This window comes from Gigantopelta aegis, chromosome 10 (assembly GCF_016097555.1).
Source record: "Gigantopelta aegis isolate Gae_Host chromosome 10, Gae_host_genome, whole genome shotgun sequence".
Lineage (NCBI taxonomy): Eukaryota > Metazoa > Mollusca > Gastropoda > Neomphalida > Peltospiridae > Gigantopelta > Gigantopelta aegis.
This window is the reverse complement of record NC_054708.1, coordinates 42,182,564-42,202,170: the sequence shown is the minus strand read 5'-3', so window position 1 is coordinate 42,202,170 and position 19,607 is coordinate 42,182,564. Positions and strand designations below refer to the sequence as shown.

The window sequence follows — 19,607 nt, the reverse complement described above, 5'->3', positions numbered from 1 at the left end:
ATGACCGATATTCCTCAAGTTAATATACGATTAGCATAGGAATACGGGCTCCCATTTTTGTTGGGGGTGGGGGTGGGGGGGGGGGGGGGGCAGGCTGGCTTTTGCCCGAATTAAACAAGAAATGCCCGAATCTGCATAACAACATTTATTCAAATTAAAATTAGTACCAAACAGCTATATAGGGTTGCAAACGAATCACTACGCATTTTTACATGGGATTACAATTCATTTTGAGGTTAGAAAAGGTTTTGGTTAGCACATTTTGTTTGAACTTCTGTATAAAGTTTACACGAATTTGAGGTTTTGCTCCAGCATCGGGGGTGGGGGGGGGGGGGGGGGGGGCATCTGCCAGACCCAGTCTTTTGTACGCTTGTGACGATTAGGATAATTTTGTTTGGTTGCAGTCACAAAGCCGCACATAACCTGTCAGGGACATTTCTGAGTTTCCTGCAACTTTTAATATGTTATTGACTAACTGAGCCTTTTTAACGATTGTAATTACATATCAAATATATTTTTCTGCATAAAAGATTAGTGGCTGTATATTACACGTGTTTCTGATCGTTCTAATATTTTTACTAGGTTAAATTTCACTTTATTTCCTAAAAACGATTTTTTCGTACGTACGAAATTATTTGAAGACAAAATCCAGTATGGGCTTCTTACAAATATTAAGACAACCAGAAACACATTGAATATACAGATACTGATATTCTAAACCAGAAAATATATTTAATATGTAAGTTTAATCGTAGAAATATTTTATTAGTCGGAAACATCTTACAATGCAACAAACTCGGGAATGTCCCTTTAAGCTATTGGATGTCAAACATTTGGTAATTCTGACACGTAGTCGGAGGAAACCCGCTATATAACCCCCTAATGCCGCAAGAGATCTTTTATATGCACTTTCCCACAAACAGGAAAGCACATACCACGGCATTTTACCAGTTGTGGTGCCTGGTTATAACGAGAAAAAATTCCCAATCATTTGCATGGATCCACCGAGGGGGTTCGATCCTGCGACGCAAGCACTTCAAGCGAGCACGCAACCGACTGAGCTAAATCCCGCCCCTGTGAGAGAAGGACGTGTCGAAGTTTGCTACATAAAGCTGTATTCTAACCGGCCGCGACAGCTTAAGGAATTTGGTCTCTTTAACGTAGCCCAGTGGTAAAGCGATTGCTTCATGCGTGGTCGGTCGAGGATCGATCCCTGTCGTTGGACTCATTGGGCTATTTAACGTCCTAGCCAGTGCACCGCGACTGGTATATCAAAGGTCGTGGTATCCTGTCTATGTGATGTTCATATTAATAAACAAACGCTGCTACTAATTGAAGAATGTGGCGGGTTTTCACTCTTAAGACTACGTCAAAATTAGCAAAATGGTTGACATCCAATAACTAATATGCTCAAGTGGTGGCGTTAACAAACAAAACTTTTAACTTTCAACGCCCTTTCACCGGGCGCCGGTTTAGGCTGGGGTCCAAGGAGGTTAACCTCGGTGTTTAAGGTGTGTAACCTGGTTGTCACACAGAACTAGGCCTACACCAATTATAGTAATATTACAGTACCCCTAAACTATTTGGGAATTTTAAAACGTGTAATAGCATTGTGATTTCTGTATGGATACTGTTTATTGAATATGATTTCGAAAGTACCAGCCAGGCGTAGCAAACGTGGGCGGGGTTTTTTTTATCACGAGACTTTTCACGTGAGAATTAGTATAATAATGACTTTCCCAATTTCTAATTCGTTCTGACTGTGGTGTATTTACAATTCTAATACAACTCGTAAATAAGCCTTTTTTTCCACAAGTTAATTTTCGTGGTAAATCGGACTATTAGTGTACACTGTCATGGGCAACCAGGATTTACCACCATAAAATTTTTTCAAAAACGCACCAGACATGTTGTCACTTATCTTCATGTTTGGTGTTTTTATTAGTATATTAATTCATTATAATATTTAAACGTCGATATAAATCATTTTCAATTTTATTTTTTTACTAACTTCATATAAAATGATGTTGTTATTATTCTTATTTTTTTTATTTTTTGTTTCGTGCCATTGTAATTTCTGACCCGCCTCGGTGGCGTCGTGGTTAGGCCATCGGTCTACGGGCTGGTAGGTACTGGGTTCGGATCCCAGTCGAGGCATGTGATTTTTAATCCAGATACCGACTCCAAACCCTGAGTGAGTGCTCCGCAAGGCTCAATGGGTAGGTGTAAACCACTTGCACCGACCAGTGATCGATAACTGGTTCAACAAAGGCCATGGTTTGTGCTATCCTGTCTGTGGGAAGCGCAAATAAAAGATCCCTTGCTGCCTGTCGTAAAAGAGTAGCCTATCTGGCGACAGCGGGTTTCCTCTAAAAAAATAGTGTCAGAATGACCATATGTTTGACGTCAAATAGCCGATGATGAGCTAAAAAAAATCAATGTGCTCTAGTGGCGTCGTTTTTTTTGTAATTTCTAACATTTTGATAGCAGCAATGAACAACCAGCTACCACAAGCAAATATTTTTATATGGCGGGGGGTGTCAGACGCTGGGGAGCAACCGCAGTGTCTGTAAGTGGTGGTGGTGGTGCAGGGGAGTGTCCCATGCCCCATGGCTCCGCCAGTGGCTATGATGTGAACACTCAATACAAGTGTTATATACATGTTTATATAAAACACCCAGGAAAAAAACAGAGAGGTAAAATTAAATTCAATTCAATTCAATTCAGTTGGTTTTACGTGCACATTCAGAACAAGCTGTTATAGTGCACCGCCTGTCTTGGGCGTAGTTTCTAACCTCTACCAGCTCCTGCGTCCGAAACAGGAAAGGTTTTGGGTAGGGGGAAAAGAGGGAGTCGCACACACTGGGATTAATCCAAAGGAAAAATGCGCATTTTAATTTATTCTGGTTATTGTGTGTTCAGTTTGGACGGTTCGGTTGAAAAGAATGTATCAGGCTATAGCTAGTATGAAGATATGCCCAAACCTGGTTGATTTAGCCCTTAAAATAAAAAGGACTTTCGTTTTGAAGTTGACAGGTTCTTTGTGCGATCCGTCAAGCACGTCTGTAATATCCATAAGGGCGGGACGTAACTAAATGGTAAAGCGCTCGCCTGATGTCTGATTTCGTAGTGCTAAACAAAGCTCAACAAACGCATTAGTTTTATCAATATTTGGAAGACTTCATTTATATATTGTTCGGAAAATAACAACACATTGTAGTTATATATATTATGTTGTATAAGACTAATATATATATATATATATATATATATATATATATATATACACACACACACACACACACGTGTGCGTGTGCGCGCGCGCGCGCGTGTGTGTGTGTGCAAACAAATAACTATGATATGCTAGAATGTAACAATAGTATCCATGCGAACATTCCGCGGCAGTGTGAACCTGTAGCGGTGCGGTAACCGCGCGGTTTTGGTGTGAACAGACCATTAGACTTGAATGGTTACCAACAACGAATAGCCAATCAAAACGTTTCTATAGCCATGACCTCACGGGAAATTCCATTATGGCATATTTGAACACAAACTTGCACGCGATAATACGCTGCCTGTCTTGCAACATCTTCGAAAGCCAAGGTACCATTCTGTATAGAATAATGCATTACGAAAATAATGCAGTACCGGTAGCGTATCCTTTACGGAATGGTACCATGGCTTACGAAGATGATCTTAGAACGCAGCTGACTGTACGTCACTACACGCTGAACACTGGCATTTTATGAATGGACATTAAAACGACATATATTTTACTTTATAACAAACATTGTGTGCTGTTTACAGACACGGATCGGTGGGGGGGGGGGGGGGGGTGAGCAGGGGCCCGCCCGCCGCCTCCCCCCCCCCAAATTTTGCCACACTTATAATTTTATTATATATTAATTTTAATTTGTTTATGATCCCCTTCCAAACCTCCCCCAAAGTTCCCTTGGCATTCTGCCTCATGTCATTGCCCCCACCCCACCCCGAATTGATTTTCTGGATCCGCCACTGGTTTAGGAAATGGATTTTATCACATGGGTTTAACGTACATATTATTCACAAACGCATGGCATGTGCAACTCGACCAGTAGAACATATCAAATTAGTGGTTATAACATTTTCGGAAATGGGGTGTGTGTGTGGGGGGGGGGGGGGGGGGGGAGAGGAAAAAAGAATCTATAGACATTTAATTATACTGTTAATAGAGGAAGAAAGGAATGTTTGTGATACCGCATTCCGTTATTTGAAACACCAACAAATCATGATTGTAAATAGAAAAACGAAAGAAAAGAGAAATGGATAAACATCGAAGACGAAAATGTACGGGTTTTGTGCTACTTTTGATCAAGGTAAACATATATGGTTTGTGACCCCCCCCCCCCCCCCCCCACACACACACACACACCACTAGAGGCTATCACCCCAAACCAGATTTCGTGCCCCTACCGCAATCCTCGTCAAACTGACGAATGGGTTTTCCACTAACGTGACAACCCACGCTAATGCGGGTCGGTACATCCATGGATGTCACAAGATGTTCTGTTTTTTCCACTAATGTCACACACAACGCTAAATCTGGTCAGCACCGTATGTAACCATTACGTCTTGGGGTTTCCCTCTGACGCCACTCCAAAACAGCTATAGCAACAAAATTGCTTGAATCTGAAGGTGACATTTGCTTCTGTTTGTTGAGATCTGGGTTGGGTTTTTTTTTAACCCCTGCTGCTCTTTTCACTTGCTCTCTCATCTTTGACTTCGGGTTTGTCAGCGAAATGTGGTGTCTGGGCTGACTAGATTTTTGAGGCAAGACCAACTGACTGACCTTGGAAAAGCAAGAACAAAATGATTAAGTTAAGCCAGTAACAGATCCAGAAAATCCATTGGGGGGGGGGGGGGCAGTGACACAAGGTGGAATGCCAAGGGAACTTTGGGGGAGGTTTGGAGGGGGATCGCAAAAAAACAAAGAAAATTAATATATAATAAAATTATAACTATCACAAAATTTAGGGGGGCCCGGGCCCGGGCCCCTGCCCCCCCCCCCCCTCCAATCCGCCTCTGTAAGCCATGTATAGAAAAGTATGGTGGTTGGGAAAGGACATCACATCAAATTATCCTTTCCCAGCCACTGTAGGAAAGAGTCTCATTATTGCTGAAAGGTCTTGCAAACTTAGTTTTGTCCAGTCACAGAACGCGACTGATTTGCTTGAAGGGCAGGTCACACACACAATTGCACATTTGGCGTTTGTCAGTTTTTGATGTTTCATTGTTATAGAAAGCAGTGGGGAATGGTTTCATGCTGGATGGACCTGTATTTGATGTTTCATTGTTATAGAAAGCAGTGGGGAATGGTTTCATGCTGGATGGACCTGTATTTGATGTTTCATCGTTATAGAAAGCAGTGGGGAATGGTTTCATGCTGGATGGACCTGTATTGTTATAGAAAGCAGTGGGGAATGGTTTCATGCTGGATGGACCTGTATTTGATGTTTCATTGTTATAGAAAGCAGTGGGGAATGGTTTCATGCTGGATGGACCTGTATTGTTATAGAAAGCAGTGGGGAATGGTTTCATGCTGGATGGACCTGTATTTGATGTTTCATTGTTATAGAAAGCAGTGGGGAATGGTTTCATGCTGGATGGACCTGTATTTGATGTTTCATTGTTATAGAAAGCAGTGGGGAATGGTTTCATGCTGGATGGACCTGTATTTGATGTTTCATTGTTATAGAAAGCAGTGGGGAATGGTTTCATGCTGGATGGACCTGTATTTGATGTTTCATCGTTATAGAAAGCAGTGGGGAATGGTTTCATGCTGGATGGACCTGTATTGTTATAGAAAGCAGTGGGGAATGGTTTCATGCTGGATGGACCTGTATTTGATGTTTCATCGTTATAGAAAGCAGTGGGGAATGGTTTCATGCTGGATGGACCTGTATTTTTATAGAAAGCAGTGGGGAATGGTTTCATGCTGGATGGACCTGTATTTGATGTTTCATCGTTATAGAAAGCAGTGGGGAATGGTTTCATGCTGGATGGACCTGTATTTGATGTTTCATCATTATAGAAAGCAGTGGGGAATGGTTTCATGCTGGATGGACCTGTATTTGATGTTTCATCGTTATAGAAAGCAGTGGGGAATGGTTTCATGCTGGATGGACCTGTATTGTTATAGAAAGCAGTGGGGAATGGTTTCATGCTGGATGGACCTGTATATTGATGTTTTCATTGTTATAGAAAGCAGTGGGGAATGGTTTCATGCTGGATGGACCTGTATTTGATGTTTCATTGTTATAGAAAGCAGTGGGGAATGGGGTTTCATGCTGGATGGACCTGTATGGGTTATAGAAAGCAGTGGGGAATGGTTTCATGCTGGATGGACCTGTATTTGATGTTTCATTGTTATAGAAAGCAGTGGGGAATGGTTTCATGCTGGATGGACCTGTATTGTTATAGAAAGCAGTGGGGAATGGTTTCATGCTGGATGGACCTGTATTGTTATAGAAAGCAGTGGGGAATGGTTTCATGCTGGATGGACCTGTATTTGATGTTTCATTGTTATAGAAAGCAGTGGGGAATGGTTTCATGCTGGATGGACCTGTATTTGATGTTTCATTGTTATAGAAAGCAGTGGGGAATGGTTTCATGCTGGATGGACCTGTATTGTTATAGAAAGCAGTGGGGAATGGTTTCATGCTGGATGGACCTGTATTGTTATAGAAAGCAGTGGGGAATGGTTTCATGCTGGATGGACCTGTATTTACCTCAAATGATCCACATGCAATTAAATTGTTTTCTCGATGCCCACTGCTTAAATGCGATTGACATTTTATTTCAGTTTAAAAACTTTTTATTTGTAAAGTTATCAATCAATCTAATTAAAATTAGCTCCACAATTACATGTGGATCTAATACCAGCCAGTTGGAGCTCATGTCCACCAATTAAAACCTTACTTGCAGAATCCTGCCAGTGATTTAAAACTGGCCTCAGACCACAATTAATTTCGCTATATGTTTCTATATAGCCTTAGTGGCTATAACATTTTTATTAATATCAGCAGGCCCGTGAAGTTTTGTATGTACCTTTGCCTGCATGGGGGACACATACCCTGAAAAGGACAACCCCTGTTGTCCAGCTCTTTCTCCCAGCATATTGGTTTAAACAGACACACCCTTTAAACCAGACCGGAGTACACCCATTTTACACAAAAAGCACTACTTTTGCATGGGCCGGAATTACCACAAACAAGTCTTCAATGTCAGCAAGTTACACATGTTTACAAACTACATGCTATCCCCTGTCACTTCAGTCAAACAGTTGCCACTTCATAGCTGTCTGCCATGAAATAATCACAGTCAAACAGCAGACTACTTGCGCAGTGAAACTTCCGGATTTTCGACAACCAAATGGGAAGATAACTGTAATCTGAGGCCAACTAACAACACTGCGTAGTCCCCAATGTCCAGTTAACATTTCGTCTGTAAATAATAATTTAAATATTGACCAATCACACTTCGCCTTTTATAACGTTATTTGGGAGCATACAAATTCTAAAAATATCGGGCGAGTCTATTTTAGTGGCCGCAGTACAGCGAACCATACCAATACGTACGGGGTGGGTTATCAGTATTCAATTTTACATTAAAAATTATTTATTTATTTATAAAAAACCCAACTAAATCAGTCTTCAGTTTTACATTACAAATTATTTATTTTATAAAATAAAACATGTTTTAAGGCATTCGTAATTAACACGAAACATGTCGTATACCCTCAAGATAATTCGGAATGTTTTCAAATTATTTTTAAATCACTGGCAGGATTCTGCAAGTAAGGTTTTGATTGGTGGACATGAGCTCCAACTGGCTGGTGTTAGATCCACATGTAATTGTGGAGCTAATTTTAATTAGATTGAGTTATCAATCTGAAAAAGATCTGCCAAATATATAGGTTACTGTGTTTTTGAGAATCTCTGAGAATTGTTTGTACTTTATTTGAAAGGAAAGGAAATGGTTTATTTAACAACACACTCAACACATTTTATTTACGGTTATATAGCGTCGGACATATGTTTAAGGACCACACAGATATTGAAGAAGAAAAGCTGCAGTTGCCACTTCATGGGCTACTCTTTTTTATTAATAGCAAGGGATCTTTTATATACACCATCCCAAAGACAGGATAGCACATACCACAGCCTTTGATGTACCAGTCGTGGTGCACTGACTGTACTTTATTTGAAATGAGGGAAATAAAATGAACAGTTTGTTTTTAAACCAATGGTAAAAGTGACACATTGGATATTATAGAAAAATGGAGAGCAAGTTCAAATGCAAATTAAAAACAATTTTGCTGGAAGTGTAAACAATAACATGGACAATTTCATAGTCTTTTCATATACATGTATAAGAATTATTTCTAAAAACAAAATTGCAGGGGGAGAAGCCCATCAAAACTCTCGCTACTGCTGTGGAACACCCTACATAACTATCTAGACTCTAGAGTGTTTAACTATTTACAGTGCTCTAGATAATATTTCTATTTCAAAGCTAATACTAATCAGAATGTTAAAGGGACATTCCTGAGTTTGCTGCAAGTTTTAAGATGTTATCGACAGACAGAGACTTTCTGACGACTGTAATTACATATCAAATATATTTTTCTGCATAAAATATTAGTGACTGTATATTAAACGTGTTTCTGATTGTTCTAATATTTGTACTAGGTTAAATTTCATTTTATTTCCTAAAAACTATTTTTTCATACTACGAAATTATTTGAAAACAAAATCCAGTTTGGGCTTCTTGCAAATATTAAGACAACCAGAAACACATTGATTATACAGACACTGATATTCCAAACAAGAAAATATATTTAATATACAAGTTTAATCGTGGAAATGTTTTATTAGTCGAAAACATCTTACAATGCACCAAACTCTGGAATGTCCCTTTAATTGTGAAATATTTTTCTGAACATGAAGTATTAATGAGGCCTCTATTTTACCAGTTTTATCTGTTATCTCATTCATTTTCTTACACTTTCTTTATTCCGTTACTAGTTTAGGCGTACTTCTATTTTGACAAATGTTTCGGAATGAGATGTCTGTATAAGGTTTTAAAAATAATGTTGATATGATTGTCATATACAGTTGAATCCCGTTGGCTTGAACCCTGTCGGTGCTTGAGAAAGTGTTTGACCCATCGGGTAGTTTGACCTAACCATTTGGTTGACAATGTGTAAGTGCAACTAAGGACTTCATTTTTGTTTCAAGTGTGTTCCAATGTATTCAACCGTTCTGAATTCTACCCAACGAGATTCGATTGTACATTCTTTTAAATTGGAACCCACTTCTCTGATGTTAGAGGGACACTCAGTGCTGGAGACGGTCTTCAACCAGGGTCATTTTGAAGTAGGGTTCCCCACAAGAACACTAATATCAAAATGTTACAAGAACATTTTAAATAACTATTACATGCAAGTGGGGAAATTGTCATTCTGAGTATTTACCAAAAAGCCCATTGTCATGTTCTGAAAAAATAGTTCTACAAAACACATTTATCATGCAATAAATATAAACTGCATTAGTTGATATCCCAAATTGAACCACAGTGTACATGCAAAAAAGTACCAGAATGATGACATTCCAAAGACTACATTTATTTACTATAAAGATCCACAATATAGATATTTAAGGCCATAATTTTGTGTGGCAATTTACCAGTTCATAATGTATTAGAAACATGTCAGTTTCAAAATGTAATTATATACATGTATATTTTTTAACTTTCACTGACATATGGCTATATGACAAAAACAGTTGGAAACAAAATCTTTTGGAGCTATATTTCTCAAGTTTTCTTCCCTTATGAAATACACTGTTCTCAAGCTGAAGCCTTGAATGGTATTGTTGTGTAATCTGATGGACAAAGAAAACTACTAGATATGCCAAATCAACCATTGTCTTATCTTGTGACAAAGTCTGTACCTCATGTACACGGAACTATGAATATGCAACCCCACAGATTTAATGCAAATAAGATGATCCTTAACCCACAGGTTCCCATATTGTGTCCAAGTATGAACTAATATTGTTGGGATAACACTTAAATAGGCAAAAGCAGAAAACCTTCTTGATTTATATAAAAATCCTAATAATAACAATAATATTAACAAGCATTCAGATTTCTGAGGAAAGAAGGAAATGGTTTATTTAACAATGCACTCAACACATTTTATTTATGGTTATATATGGCATCGGACATATGGTTAAGGACCGATATTGAGAGAGGAAACCCGCTATCGCCACTTCATGGGCTACTCTTTTCGATTAGCAGGTCAGGTCAGGTCATAGGGTTTTACGTGCACATTCAGAACAAGCTGTTGTAGCGCACGGCTGTCGTGGGCACAAGAGCCGGTCTTGGCCGGCTCCTTCGTTCATTACAGGAAAGGTGGGGGGGGGGGGGGAAGAGGAGGGACCGCCTGCACTGGCAGGTGCAAGGGAGCACCAGCAGTCTGACCATGTCAGTAGGGAGGGGGGGGGGGGGGTGCTATGGAATTTTGAATGGAGCAGTTAATATGCCAAAGAGAAAGGGTGCGCAATTTTGATTGAGGCAATTTGGCGCAATTTTGAACGGTCGGTCAAAAGTAAATTCAGAGCTAGTATAGGTTTTGACGTTAGTGAATTGAGAGTAGCTTGTTAATTAGACCTCTACGATGCTGTGGTGTCTCCCTAGGTTGCCCATAGGGCCCTTAGAAAGGGCCTGACCGCTTCTGGTCGTGGCATGACAACCTAGGGGAGACTCGTGCAATTGTGTAGGCACCGGTAGGCAAAGCAATTGATCCGCGGGGTTCCAGACATTGTTGTTGTAGCCGTTGTTTTCCTCCTCTTCAGTGTCACCAAATACAGTACCAGCAGCAAGTATTTGGGATTGGGTAGGGTAGACTGGTATTATTTTGTCCAGTTTCCCCTGGGTGCAGTGCAGTTGTTTACTTGGAGCTGGTATTCTTTTGTCCAGCTCCTTATTAGAGTACGTGCTGGGTCATTAAATGGGTGCGGGTGCATTGTTATCATTAGTCAATGCACCCTGTATACTGATGCGATGTGCATGCTATCTGTATGTGAATGCTACTTTGGTGTCAAGGTTGTTCTTATTGTCCTAGGTCTCTATTCTAGTGTTTTCCAACGTCTTTTCAGAGCCACCACTCCCCTCCTCTCCTTGATTATAATGTAATACAAGGATGGGGGGGGGGGGGGGGGTGTTACACTAGCCTAGCTATCCAATTTGAAGGGATTGTCCCTTGTAGTGTGAGTATTGGTTAAAAAGCAGAGTGCTCTAGCATGTTTTAATTTGATTACCAATAAAGTTGTCATAATAGGCAGGGAGTCAACTAAGACAGACAGACAGACTACTAATCAGTAACAATTGTATACATGTACAGTTTTTGACTCCCGCCCCCGGAAGATACAGTTAATAATTAATAATGATAATCTAGTTAATGTACCTTTCTTATTTTCTATCTGGTTGCAGCAAGGGATCTTTTATATACACCATCCCACAGACAGGATAACACATACCACGGCCTTTGATATACCAGTCGTGGTGCACTGGCTGGAATGAGAAATCAGATTTCTGAGAGTACTGCTAAAGCAATACCTGTCCCATACCGGGCTCAATACATTTTCGTATCGCCTAAGTTCAAGGGCCATAACCCTGCCAAAAATGGGTATATTGTTGTAAAATTCAAACTTGATCTGTAACCATACATGATAAAGATATACCAAACAAATCAGCTCAATATCTTGATGCATTCCAAAAAAAAAGTCCAGAAAGCTAATTTTCTTATCTCCTAAGTTCAAGGGTCATAACCCTCTGTCAAAATATTACATCGCCACGAAATTCAAACTTGATCGTTAACGTGTTTTGTTAAACAACACTATTTAGAGCACATTAATTTATTAATCATCAGCTACTGGATGTCAAAACTTGATCTGTAACAAAACATGATTAATTTATTAATCATCAGCTACTGGATGTCAAAACTTGATCTGTAACAAAACATGGTAAAGCTATATAAAGCACTACTGCTATATGTGGGACAGATAGATGAACAGACAGACAGATGGATGGACAGACAGACAGACAGACAGACAGACTGATGGATGGACAGACTCTGGGTAAGGGACTAAGGGTGTGGCTCTGGGTAAAGGACTAATAACCCTCTATTATAACAGTAAATTGTATATACAGGTACATGCATCTCGTTTGTTTTGAAAATGACAAAACTCAGTAAACTGGTGAACATTTTATTATCTTTCTTACCTTTAATCAACAAAACATATTTCTGCTTGACAATTAATAAAATGAAATAAAAGATACAGTAAAATGACACACAAAAAGAAAAAAAAGAAAAAAGCAAACACTGCTTATAGGCTTGTGTTAATGCAACTGAAAAGGATGCGAAACCCACACGGATCCAGGGAGGGTGCTAGGAGTGCACACCCTCTACCCCGAACTTCAAAATACATGTACCATGAAAATCATGAATATAATGCATGTAAGAATACTTTGGAATACCTATTTTTATTCTAGATAAATGTTATTGTTTTTGTGGGTTTTTAAATAAATATTTTGTTTGGGAGACTGGAGGGGTTGTTTACTATAAGCAAGCAAAATTAAAGGGACATTCCTGAGTTTGCTGCATTCTAAGATGTTTCTGACTAATAAAATATTTCTATGATTAAACTTACATATTAAATATATTTTCTTGTTTAGAATATCAGTGTCTGTATATTCAATGTGTTTCTGGTCGTCTTAATATTTGTAAGAATTAAGACCAATCTGGATTTTAATTTTGTCTTCAAATAATTTCATACGTACGAAAAAGATATATTTTAGGAAATAAAATGAAATTTAACTTAGTATAAATTTTAGAATGATCAGAAACATGTTTAATATACAGCCACTAATATTTTATGCAGAAAAATATATTTGATATGTAATTACAATCGTTAAAAAGTCTGTTAGTCGATAACATCTTTTAAGAACTTTTGAATTGGATTGGATTGGATAACATATTAATGTGTCTATATCCAATTAAGGTTGAAGCACGTCTCTCCTGGACACAATCTCTGACTTTGCCAGTGACTGGGTTGACAGAAGTGGGTGTGGGTGGGGTGGGGTGTATGGTTGATAATGGGCAGAATTGTTTAATAGCAATTGGTGAAAAAAAAAAGAGAACTTTTGAAATGTCTTTACAGAAACATAGCTAATACAACCATGTGAAAGATCCTTTCATTTGGTGGACTGTCTATAATGAAGTGCAATTCACAAAGAAATAAAATTGTGTAAAACAGGAATGTTGAGTAAACTAAAAGTAATGGTTTTATATACCGACAAAAGTATATAAAATAATGGGTGGCACTGGAAATGTATCAACAGAACTAATGTGACATAGCAACCACATACACATGCAGCTGTATATATTGCACTCAAATAATTAGGTGACTATAAAATACACACAGAAATAATATTTTTAAAAAATCAGTTGTTCAAATCTGTATTACATGTACCAGTATGTACATATAAATTAATTGATACAGTGAAAGATAATAACAAGTTTATTCCACTAGTAATTAAATCAAACTGAAAGCATTTCATATACAGTGGTATTATTCAGCTACACTTTACACTGTGTAAATATATACATATTTATTATCATCATTAGGGGGCTGTAAAATATGTTCATACTGTATATTACTATAATATGTCTTCCAGCCATTTTTCCATGTACACAATGTTCTGCATGGTTTATATATTGTACAACCACAACTCATATAACATATAATTTTGAGCAATGTTTAACGCCTGTACAAGTTATCCAAAGGGGTTACGTGACAATTTGTACCCATTTTGTTTTGTCCCTGGATGATTTGTACACAGAACATTTACATGTAGGACAGGTTTTATGTTGAACTGCACAATGATAATGTTTGGTCGGTCTTAGTTGTCCGCTTGAGGGATTTTACCCGTTTATGTATACATGTGTATATATGTATATGTATGTATGTATTTGTATGTATGTATATATATATATATATGTGTATGTATGTATGTATGTATGTATGTATGTATGTGTATCTATATATGTATGTATGTATATATATGTGTATGTATGTATGTACAGGTACACACACACACACACACACACACACACACACACACAGATATATATGCATCTGTTTGTGTTTTATTTTTTATATTTCTGTTTTAATTATTGAATGCATGTTCTTCATTCAGTTATAGTATACGTTTTAGATGATAGCTTACTTCAATCTATGTTTATGCTAATACTGTTAATTAGTTGATTGGTAAGAGGCCATGTTTGTTTGGTAGGTGCTTATACATGCTTATATCCCAAGGGTTCAAACATGCTTACTGTGGGCAAAGCCTTTTATTAAAATCAGGGATTGTTCCCATAGTAAGAGGGTAAGGGGAAGGGGAAATGCGATGGACAAAAATTTGCAATACATTTAGTCTAATAATAAAATTTTAATTCAGCAAAACAAATGTGCACTGGTTTAAAATTTGGGCACAAATGTACATGGTTCACCAAAAATAAAATGCTGACAAATAATGTATATATTTTAGAAAAGTGATCTGAAATTTTGTCGTTTAACAACCAGCCACTTTTGTCAGTCAAAATTTATCAAAGTACAGTAAAGTACACTTATAATGAACGTGCTTAGAACAAACTACTGCATAGAACGGACTGGTCTTAAAGTCCCGTTTGATCTCCCTATACACTAATAACCAACTTATGCCAATGTGTACAACAAACATAACTATCATGGTCCCTTGCGGCTCATTATAAGAGTACTTTTCTGTATATTAATAGGCGACTCCAACAGGAGCTTAACCACATGTCTGATGCCATATAACCTTAAATAAAATGTGTTGAGTGCATCGTTAAATAAAACATTTCTTTCTTTCTTTCAACAGGAGATTATAATATGAGGCTGCATTTGATGGGTATTATATATATTACAATGTAGAACTTCCATGAGGTATTAGCCCATATATATCCAAAGAAATTACTGTCTTTCTGTGCCCACAGTAAGCAAGCATGTTTGAACCTTGAAAAGAAACCCAGTTAAAATCCCTCAAGCAAACAACTAACTAAGACAGATCAAACATTATCATTGTGCAAATCAACATAAAACGTGTCCTAAATGTACATGTACTGGGTACGAATTGTCTCGGGTATAAAACGGTTAATGTGTACGAATCGTCCAGGGATGAAACAAAATTTGTATGACTCATCCTGTAACCATCCAAAGGTACCTTAAGGGCAAGGTTTTTCATTCTTTATGATAAAACCTTTTATAGTCTGTCCCATCTTCCTATAAAGATGGTTTTTGTTAATAATTTCAGTTTGGTTTGATGTATAAAAATGTGTAAAAGTGATTTGGAAATAACAAAACAATACTATTTTTGTGTGTTATTTTGGAGACAATCGGCTCAGAAATAAATAACTTGTAGTAAATTCCATAGTATGAAAAAGTTTTTTTCTGTGGAAAGGACTATACATGTAGTTTGTTTAAATGTAATAGCTAGGACATTTGAAAGAAAACATATGCCATGTGATTATTATTAGACATTTCTTAGCACAATATTTTTCAATCTCATGTGCAAATCTTGCAGCTAGACTATAACAGATTTTTAAAAATATCTGGCCAGAGGCAGATCCAAGGGGCTTATCCCCCACCCAAAACATAAAAAAAAAAAATCCCCAACCCCGACACACAAACTGTTATGTTTTATGAAGCACAAAAAATAAATATCAGCCAATAGATACAGTATATATTTTTAATCATAAAACATCATTAAGTCTCATTACAGTGCCATAATTGTTTAATATTTCATTAAGTGTTCAATAATAATAATAATAATAATAATATTATGCGCGTTATGTGAAACTTGTGAGAACTGTATAAATAAAACAATTTGTAAGTAAATGTCATATTTCATGTTCTGGTAATGATAATAATGGCTATCATGTCAAATCGCACTATGTAATTGCACCTTGGTCTTAGACGTTTGATAATATATATATTCCAGACCTCGCCATTTAAGGGGGAGCTGTCATTCTCGCTCTCCATCACTCCCCTGAAACTAGTTCAAAAAAGAGTACTTTTTAGCCCCCTTTAACATGTAAACTTATATGGTACCAATGGTAGGTAGGTAGGTAACTAGTTTTACATGCTCATATACCACAGGGGTTTCGAACACGCCTATCCCGAGTCTGACCTCCGATATGGTCGGAGACCTGACTCGTGACATGGTACCAATATGGTAATACATGTATCTGAAATGGCTCCCATGATCTAAGTTAGGGGAGCAATTACCGGTAATCACTCCCCTCATATTTCTTTATGGCAGGGCCTGATGTTTCACCGGACTACTACACATCTGACAAAGCAAGTCAGCCATGAATTTAATCAACAGCACAACTGTATGTGCTAATTAATGTATAACTGATGAATAAATCAGCACTATAAGCATTATTGACAAATACGTAGATTTACTAATAACAGCATGCCTGAATGTAAATTAAGTACGTTTCACAAACACCTGTTTCAAAACATACATGATATACATACTGTACAGTACAATACTGCACATGCTAATTTTTATAACAAAAGTTAAAAGTAATGTGTACAAACGACATATAAATCTAGCATGAATACTAAAAATAAAATAACATTTTAAAGTACATGTAACATGACATATAATATATAAGACATGTAAGCACATATAATTAAGAATAAAATGCTGCTTTTATAAATTCAAAATGGAGTTAGCCCTAGCTTTTTGTACATTTAGTCAAAAACTGTTATGCTTGTAAATATTGTTTTGTGCTAAAAATCATTTGTAATCAGTCACGGTCATGTTAACCACCTGTCCTTTAATTTCACCCTGGTTGGGCATAGGTATATCCGTAACAAGGATTCTGTGAATTAAAAAAAAAAAAAAAAAAAAAAAAAAACAATTCACAAAAGCAGAGCAAAAGAATTGTGAGAAATAAAATATCAAAGACTTTGTTTTTATTCACAGAACGATGGTGAGGGCTTATGGACAAACTTGTTACAAGCTAATATGATGTGGATAAAAATTATTAAGTTATATACAAAAATGAAAACAAAAAATCTACCCATCTACATGTAAGAGAACTACCGGTACATATTTAAGCAATCTTTCTATACATGTATATCTGTATATATACTCTTCAAAAAAAGAAACGCAAAAGGGTACAAATGGGTTATAACTCCGATTTTATGTTTCCTACCGGTTCATGCTTTGTGAATATAAGGTCATTGCATGTCCCAAACACATTCCCACGGTTACATTCGATAAAACGCAGCTACTGTAAAATAAAGTTTAAAAATGTGAATATTCGCAAAAACGCAGCCACGTGCAAACCATGTCACCACTGCACGTGCGTTGTCTGCACGTGCAACATGAACACCGACAGTATAAAAGTGCAGGGTGTTCGCTTGCCTGGCCTCTGTATCTGGCCGACAGTTGACAATCCAGGACATGCCACGTCTCAGTGAACCGCAGAGAAACAATGCCATCGGCCGACTAGACGCAGGCGAATCCAGAACGGCCGTTGCCAGGGCATTCCATGTGTCCCCAAGCACCATCTCCAGACTGTGGGACCGTTACCAGCAACATGGATCAACACGTGACCTCCCTAGATCCGGTCGACCACAGGTCACTACCCCCGGGCAGGACCGCTACATCCGGGTACGCCACCTTCGGGAACGATTGACTACTGCCACCTCCACAGCCGCAGCAATACCAGGTTTGCGCAGGATATCCGACCAGACCGTACGGAACCGCCTACGTGAGGTAGGAATTCGTGCCAGACGTCCAGTTCGAGGTGTCATCTTAACACCACAACTCCGACGTCATGATGGAAGATGTCGCGTGTATAGGCGTCGTGGTGAACGTTATGCGGCAAACTGCGTGCAGGAAGTGGACAGATTCGGCGGGGGTAGTGTCATGGTGTGGGCAGCCATCTCACACACTGGCAGAACTGACCTGGTCCACGTGCAGGGCAACCTGAATGCACAGGGCTACATTGACCAGATCCTCCGGCCACACATCGTTCCAGTTATGGCCAACGCCAACGCAGTGTTCCAACATGACAACGCCAGGCCTCACAACGGCTTTCCTACAGAACAACAACATTAATGTCCTTCCTTGGCCATCGATATCACCGGATTTGAACCCAATTGAGCATCTATGGGACGAGTTGGACCGACGCCTCCGACAGCGACAACCACAGCCCCAGACCCTGCCCGAGCTGGCAGCAGCCTTGCAGGCCGAGTGGGCCACCATCCCCCGGGACGTCATCCGTACTCTGGTTGCTTCAATGGGCAGGCGGTGCCAGGCAGTTGTCAACACACGCAGAGGCCACACCCGGTATTGACTCCAGATGACCTTGACCTTGGTGGTGTGTCCTATCACTTACTCACAATGGACTAGAGTGAATTGTGAACAATCCTCCAACATTTGGTAATTATCGGACTCACCATTCAATAATTAAATCAATTCTCCAAATGTTACGACAATGTGGTTTTGCGTTTCTTCTTTTGAAGAGTATATAATGACCAGTGCTTCTTATACTACCATGGACTTTATGTAGTATTAAATACATGTCGCTTAATCCAGGACATATACATATATGACATGCAAAACAGTAAAATATGATGTACAATACATCTAGAAACCCTTCCTTATTCTTGTAATCAAACTAAAGGATCCAGTTATTTTTGTCTGTATTATTTCAGTCTAAATTATGACTATGTTATTTTATTTTTTTATTTTTTCTTCCAGATTGATGAGGAATGTGTGAAAATCATGACAGATGAAGAGTTAAAGGAATTTACATGTACTTCCAGGTTTGGATATCGGCTAGCAAAACTACAGTTTGTTGCAGTAAAATACATACGAAAGTCTTTTGACAAAATAAACTTACTCCAAAACCTGAAGCCCAAATGAGCAGGAACAGCATGGAGAAGATAATGGAGTTGCCACGACCTGCACCATCAAGACAGGATGTGCCAAGAAGGCCACAAAGACAGAATGTCAAGTAGAAGTTAGACTTGAGAACTTTGATGCAAAGTTGAAAACATTTATGCCAATCAGAACCAAAGGAGGAATACATAAAATCAAGGTATCTAAACGTTCCAGAAAAGCTGATTTGACTGACACAGTGAAAAGGAGTTAATTATTTCTGAATGTCAATTCTGGCTATGAGTGTGAGGATGACTTTGATTATGACTTAATGAGACTATAAACAGGTTATTTTAGATGATGAAGATTTGACTGTAGAGGATATTATTAAAACAATATCAACTTCAGAAGTTGTGTCTATTTGCTTAAAAATTTACAATTTTGGTATATTATAGCAAATGAGCTTAAATTTGGATATATTTTTAAACATAGAAATCTTCCCTAGGTTATAAAAACATTACCTCATACATGTCTGCTTCTGACATTTGAATATTTCTCAAATAAATGCATTAATCAGA

General features: G+C 38.2%; 1 long non-coding RNA gene across 1 annotated transcript in view; it reads left to right on the top strand.

Moving 5' to 3' along the window:
• Positions 1–19,607, top strand: part of LOC121384656 — a 38,404-nt gene extending 18,797 nt beyond the window's left edge. The window contains exon 2 of the long non-coding RNA XR_005959417.1: positions 18,910–19,607. This is a non-coding gene — a long non-coding RNA (uncharacterized LOC121384656). The remainder of the gene's footprint in view (positions 1–18,909) is intronic.